Consider the following 7,855-nt stretch of genomic DNA (forward strand, 5'->3'; position numbering starts at 1 on the left):
ACATCCAAAGTCATCAATAAAACACATGAGTTTAGGCAATGAGAGAATGACAACTAACTAAATCTAGGAACTTCCCACATGATCAAGCAATCATCCGTGCCTCTCTAGCAAGCACGTGCATGGGCCCATGTGCACTTGTGTGTAAAGGCAGGAGGATGATGTTTAGAGTCCTTCTCAATCAATTTCTACTTAATTCATTGAAAAGGATCTCTCAATTAAGCGCAGAGCTCTCTGATATGATGAATCTAGCTACCATCTTGTTTCAAGGATTCTCTCCCTTTTGAGCACTGGGATTACAGGAAAGTTCTTCAATAAATGTTTGCCTCACGTCTATGATCATCTTACAAACATTTCTTCTCTGCTGATTTCATGTTCTATGCTAAGCTTCTTGCATCTAGCTATATTGATGGGCCACTGACTAATCAAATAAACTTTAAAATCTTGGATTGAAATGGCCCTAAGCTTTTCCTTTTAACATTTTTTTAATCTCACTAGATAAATGTGACCAATACAAGGATAAAGTAGGAGAATACTCATGTCAATTATTGCATGTCAATTATTATAGGTGTTAGTCTATACCATATCTATCTGTTTCATATCATGTACGGCAGTAACTTCCAAAGTGGAGTCCAATTTATAAAATATGTGGCTTGATTTTGAGTTCAAACTCTGCCAGACTTATTTTTGCATCATGTTAGTGTACATAAGTTATGCTTATTAATCACAGTGAGATAAACATACTTCCCACCACGAATCACTTAATACCACCAAATACCGCAAATACTACCAAATACAGAAAACACCACCGCCTATGAACTTATCAAATTAAATTAAGACACATGGTCATTCAGGCATATCAATTTCATGTCAAAATGACTAGGTCATTAAGTTTATCAAATACACATATACTGTTCGCATGAGAGTGGAACAGAAATAGCACCCCCAAAACAGAGATTGCTTTGGCGTGTTATTTCTCAGGAGTCTTATTCAGGAAAATTGCCTCAGCAAAGGACAGGTCTCTTTTCACTTGGCACGAACCCCCATTTCCCTAAGCCCCTTGTCCATGACACATTTCCCACTTCAAATTGACACTGGAAATAGCCTGCTATCAGGATCTGCTTTTGATGACCTTGAACTTGGGATTCATAAGGCTTCTTATCTGGTCCCCCACAGAGACTTTTTGCATTCCCTTCAGATCTCTAAAGGGATGCTTCTCTACTGAAGCATCTGGGAACACTAGGACTATTGTAACCCTTTCTTAGGCATTTTATAAACTACCGCATGCATTGTATAAATTGAGAGTGTCACATCATTATGACAGAGAAAGGAGGAATTGTGTTTGTGAATGGCTATCAATATCAGGTGAATTAATGGTAGCTCACTGTATTAAGACCAAAATATTAAAGGTAGCTTGTGATTTCACTGTTAGAAATTCTAGTTTTGTGGAAAGGCACAAGTGTGCCTGTGTTTCTAACATAACATGCAATGACCCAAAAGTATCTGTATTTCTCTGACAGAAACCTTTCGTGCAAAAGCAGGGCTGACACACACACACACACACACACACACACACACACACAGAGGGGGGTGTGTGTACAGATCTTGCCAATCCAGTGGATTGTTAAATTGTAATGCAAATTTATTCTTGGTATGACAGGTTGTCTTGTGATAAAATGAAGGCACTGAATGCAGAACGAAGAGGCTCTGAAAGCTGTGGTGATGTGAAAAGGGATCTCCATAAGCTGCAGGTATTAACTGAAGTCCCGCCACCCTGATGAGTCACCTGCTGGCAAAGACCAGCTTTCCTCCTCAGCTAATGGGATCAAGCGAATAGATTAAGGAAATGATAGTGTCTTCCCAGATGTGAATGTGATGCAACACAGGAGCCACCCCCTCAACTCACGTGTTATTCTAGATGTATTACTATACACTAATCCTAGCACAGTTACCGAAACATAAACACAGGTCCCTGAAGAGAGGCTGGAGAGATGGCTCTGTGGATACAGTGCTAGAATTTCTAACAGGGAAAGCACAAGCTACCATGGATGTTCAAGAACCTCAGATCAAATCCCCCAAACCCACATAAAGATGGAAATAGAAACACACCCTGTGCTTTTATGAGGAGATTGGAAACGAAGAGATGAGGATTTCTAAAAGCTCCCACCGGCCAACTAGCTTGTCATACATGGAGGTGAGTGATGAGGAAAGCAGTCTCAGTGGAGAAGGTGAAGACAGAAATCTGACTATCCTCTCACCTCCATACTACCATAGAATGCATGCATCTGTGTGCATAGCACACGCACACATGTACACATGAGAACCTTAAAATTATGTAAAGATGGGATGAGAAAGTTGTGACCAATAGGAAGCAGGTTATAGTCCCAAAGGAATGTACATGTGTTTTCTAATGTAAGCACACTGGATCTGGAGAACACCCAGGGGAAGTAGTACTAAGAGTGGGAATGGTAGTAGAAAAAAATATGAACCAGAAGAAGAATGAATTCATAAAGTTCCCCAAAAGATTGTGTAGCAAGTGCTTCTGTGCAGGATCATAGGAACTGCTGTTGGCTTCCTTGGTTATCAGGCTACAACACAGAACCATCAGAGATTAACTGTCTTAGGTTGGGTGTTATTGTTGTAAAGAGAAACTATGATCACTGAACTCTTATAAAAAACAGCATTTAATTGGGGCTGGCTAACAGTTTCGGAGGGTCAGTCCACTATCACCATGGCAGGAAGCATGGCAGTCTGCAGGCAGACGTGGTTCTGGAAAAGGAGATGAGGATCCTACATCTTAATATTGACGGTATCCAGGAGACTCTCTTTAGCCCTGCAAGAACTTAAACTTAGAACCTTAAAACCCACCCCCATGGGAGCTGGAGAGGTAGCTCAGTGGTTAAAAGCACTGACTGCTCTTCCAGAAGTCCTGAGTTCAAATACCAGCAACCATATGGTGGCTCACAACCATCTGTAGTGAGATCTGATGCCTTCTTTTGGTGTGTTTGAAAACAGCTACACTGTACTTATATAATAAATAAATAAATAAATAAATAAATAAATAAATCTTAAAAAAAAACCCATCCCCACAGTGACGTACTTCCTCCAACAAGGCCACACCTACTCCAACAAGGCCATAGTTCCTAACAGTGTCATTTGCCACACACCAAACATACACTTTCCATACACCAAGCAACTATCACATGACCCAAAGTAAGTGACCTGAAGATGCCAAGTAAGATTTGAGGCAGAGGCTTAGGTGGACTGTACTGCTAAAGTAGATAAGTCACATTAAACTTATTTGCCCAATTTGCAGAGGCCCATGATGCTTTCATCAAGTCTGTGAGAAATTACTTTTTGTGGGGCAACTCAACATTCTAGAGCGGATGTACGACTCAATATGTCTCCAGCTCAGAATTGACAGTGGAAGGCTACAGATCTTAAATTCGCAAATCTAATTGTAATTGGATCCCAGGGCGGCAGAGGTAAAATGGCAGTACTCAACTTCAAAAAGTAAAGTGGGCCACAGTACTGAGCTGTACTGCTATCAAATAAGGCAATAGGAAAGTGTGATTCAAGAATACTTGTGGCTTTGGGGAGTTAATTGTTTCTCCAGAGATTCCTGGTTGTCAATCTGACGACATCCGGAATGGAATTGGCCACATCCCTGAGGGATATTGTTCTTAATTATATCTGGGTCTTTAAGGTGAGAAGATAAACCTTCAATCCAGACCTTCTGAGGTAAGAAGACCGAGCTGTAATCTGGGTCATATATTCTGTTGGCAGCCTGTAAAGGAAGGCTCTCTCTTTACTTGCTTACTCTTGTCCTCTATAGCAAGTGCCTTCCTTACAGTCTACTTCAGGACTCCATCATATACTGAAGGCCACCTAAGACATCCAATCGCATGACGTGAACAACTACTGGATTGTTGGACCTTCTTGTCATAAGCATCCATTGTTGAATTACCTGGACCACAACCTCTGTAAGCCGTTCTACTAAAAATCTCTCTCTCTCTCTCTCTCTCTCTCTCTCTCTCTCTCTCTCTCTCTCTCTCATATATATATATATATATATATATATATGTATATATATATATATATATATATGAGAGACACTGAGAGGTTCATTTGAGAACTTCTATACCTCTAGAGAACCCAAACCAATACAAGTATATAGAACAAATATTAAATTAATTCTGAGCACAAAAGTCTTAGATAATATAAGTAAAAGTCTAATCTAAATCAACAAAACAACAGCCAAATAGAGTTACAGCCTTCAACAGTTTTTTCCTCTCCTCTCCTCTCCTCTCCTCTCCTCTCCTCTCCTCTCCTCTCCTCTCCTCTCCTCTCCTCTCCTCTCCTCTCCTTTCCTCTCCTCTTCCCTTTTTTTCATTTCAGCAAAGTAAGCCTTTATTTCTATGTCTCTCAAATTAATCTGGCTGAGTTGGTTGCTTGGAAAGGATTAGTCAGAGACCAAATCCCATATTCTCATCTGCTTCCACCCACTTTTCCTAGGCTTCAGCCTTGGCTCGGGTCCCAGACACAACAGGAACAGCAGTTGTGGCAGCAGTCATGGCTACGAAGGGCTTGACCTTTTCAGCAATTGGCAAGGTGTACTCAGTCTCCATAGACAAAGCCAAGACCTTTTGTGTCCATTGATAATCGAGTGTGGAACTGAGGCAGTGGTTGGCTAACCACTCTGCAGACAAACACTAGAAACATTTCGCACACCCTCTGGAAAGCCAGAGCTGAGAGTCTGCTCTGTGATGCCAAACACTCCAGGGTTATAAATGATGCCATTGTCAAACACCTATTAGATGATAAGCCCAAAGGCAAGGGGAGAGATGTTCAGTATCTTCTGCAGTGTGGCTTCACCAGCTCCTACTTTGTCTCTCATTTCAACCAGCTGCCCATCACTCAAAATCTCAATTTCAATTTCACCTGTGGGTATTTTCGTTTTAATGCCTAACGACTGGTCTCAGGCCCAAGACCAGTGTTCCGAGCTGGCAAAGTGACATTACACTGGGGGATTGAACCACCATGGGCTGTGGCAGTAGCCTGTACCTTATTGGCAGGCAGGGTATCCCTAATAATATCACAGTGAGCTCCTCCTTCATGAACAGAAGCCCATGTTCCCCTGCATATGAAGCTATAGTTTCTCCAAGGCTGAATTGTTTTCCAGATGTGCCACCCCCACCCCTGCTATGTCCTTGCACATCATAGTATTCTGCTCATCAGCACCACAGCCTTCCCTCTAAGGGACATGTGGTTCTGTTACATCTGCTTAGAGCCCACACCACATTGTATTCTCCCACAGTAAAGCATTTTGGGTAAGCATCCAAATGTTGCATGATCTTAAGGAAGCAGTTGGACTTCTAGGTTGTCCTGTCTCTGTTAGGCAACATGGGAGTGTCAGGACTTGCCACAGCAGGTTTAAAGCCAATGTCACTCTAATGAGGACACCACGCAAGAGCCAACAGTTTTTATACTGGCCACAATGGAGTCAATTTACAAAGTCAGAACAACGTGAGTGAAAAGTAAGCAGGTTTCATAAGAGGATAACTCCAGAATGCCACAAAAAATATGTTTTTTCTCAGCCTTCTGCAAAGGAAGCTGTGAACTTTCACTAGAGATAATATACACTGGGACAAAGGAAGTACATGGGATAATTTTGACAGCTTCTCAACAGTGATTCTGAGCTCATCTTAACCACAGGAAACTCAGAGTTTCACTGTGGTTTTACCCATCTAAGTAAGAACTGGCAGAAACCAGATGATATTTAATATCGACGCCATTGCATCTGAGAGCACCGTGAGTCCTCAGCTACATTTGATGATTGCTCTTACAAGTTTGACTGGTTAACTAGAGTGGATGAACCCAAAGCGCTCAGAATTCTGTGTCATTCCAGGAGATGTGGGAAGAGTTCTTTTAAATGGGAAAGATGAATGGAAAGCTTAAGTAGTGTTATATCCAAAAAAAGTAAATAAAATGGTGCCTCATATCTGGAGGATATCCGGAGATTCTTCATGATGTTATGAGAGACACAAAAGATGTTGCTGTGGTGACAGTCAATGTATCTCCATTCAGCATGCTCTACATAAGGGGCAGGTTTTCAATTGATGGTGAAATATCCCAAACAAACTGAGTGTAATAGCAGCTACAATAGCAGATTGAGTTGCATTATTTGAGCTCAATACTACAGTCCCTGCTACTGATATAAGTAGCTATTGTGTACTAAACATACCCTTTTCTCTGCATGTGTCTAAATATTTAAGCACATGTAGTTTGCTTTTAATTGGCATAGGCATTGATACACATGCACTCTCCTGCTTCAGGGATATCATTTCCTAGCCTTATGTTACAAGTTCTTCTTTGGCAGTAAACCTGATCACCTTTCCAACAGATACAATGTGTGTCTTTGTTGACACTGGGGTCTTGGCCAGGTCCTTTGCAGTGTGGGCCCTGGGGTTTGCAGAGCTTTTTAGTTACTGCTGGTGCTACTTTGATCAATATCTGACAAGAAGAAACGTGGGAGAAGGACTTGCTCGACTCATAGCTGGAGGGTACAGTTCATCATGGTAGGAAAAGTGGACTGACAGGAGTCCCAAGGAGCTGGGCAAAATGAATATTTAGCTAGAAACAGTGGGAAACAAATGCTGGTACTCACCACACATACCTGTTTCATCCTCTTTCTTATTCAGTCTCTGACGCCAGCCTATGTTTACTATTCCTTCCTCTGTTAAATCTCTCTGACAATATCCCATCCTCACAGAAATGCCCCAATGTAAGCTTCTTTAATAATGCTGTCTACTTAAGTTGTCAACAAAGATAATCATCAGAACAGCTGTGCCTTGTGCCCTCTGCAGGTAACTACTCTCATTTTGATTTGATGTTGGGTCTTCACACATGGAATACTTATTTAATAGACCATGATGCTACCATGTAGCCTGACCTGCCCATCATTAACTCAGTTATGGCCCATGATGGTTCACTTTTGTATACCTGGAGTTCTGCTCCTGTCATTTCTCTTCAAAATGTATCATGAGAACCAAAAGCAGCCATCTTTTGCTTTTCGAGTCTAACTTTTATCTTCTAACTTTTCTTTAAGTTCTCTTTCAGATTTCATGGGTAGGGGGTTACCAGTCTACAGTGAAGATTTCAAAATGCTCAGCTCACATAATTGTGTGAGTATCTTAGCCCCCCAATTTACAAACACATATATATATATATACATACATACATACATATATACATATATAGGCACATATATAATAGTATATAACTATATGCAGATCTTATTTATCTATCTCTTTGAAATGTGTGTGTGTGTGCGTATGTGTGTGTACATATTTTATTGGTTCTATATCTTCAAAGGACCCTAATTTAGTACTGTATGGTTTTATACATCAACTTAATGACTTAATTGCATAAGTTACCTGTTAGAAAATATGCGATGGAGTTTCTGGAGGAATTTTCAGAACAAGACAAAGACTACACATCGAATTATCATTCTTCCCAAGTATATGACAAAATGTCTATCTAATAATGCTGCCTCAGTCACTAATGCCCCAAAATACACCTTTCATTCCTAAGATCAAGAAAACAGTCTCTTCAAGTCCTTAATGTGATTTTTATAAACTGTAAATAAATATGGAAGCTTAAAAGATAATACTTCTCACTGGAATTTTATTTTGATAGATTGTTCCAGAAAGTACAGGATGAGAGAATTTGATTGCCCATTTCTGAAGAGGTGTCTATGTACTTGGTGCTTCTTGCCAAATGGTATCCTAATTGGGCCCAAGAAGGCCCATTTCTCTGCAGGCCTGGAGTCCCTGTGTATGCAAAGGTAGAGATACAA

The 7,855-nt window shown here is 40.7% G+C and overlaps 1 pseudogene; it reads right to left on the reverse strand.

Moving 5' to 3' along the window:
- Positions 1 to 4,463: 4,463 nt before the first annotated feature.
- Rplp0-ps2 (ribosomal protein lateral stalk subunit P0, pseudogene 2) lies at positions 4,464 to 5,402 on the reverse strand (annotated as a pseudogene).
- Positions 5,403 to 7,855: the final 2,453 nt, after the last annotated feature.

This window comes from Rattus norvegicus, chromosome 20 (assembly GCF_021556685.1).
Source record: "Rattus norvegicus strain SHRSP/BbbUtx chromosome 20, alternate assembly SHRSP_T2T, whole genome shotgun sequence".
NCBI lineage: Eukaryota > Metazoa > Chordata > Mammalia > Rodentia > Muridae > Rattus > Rattus norvegicus.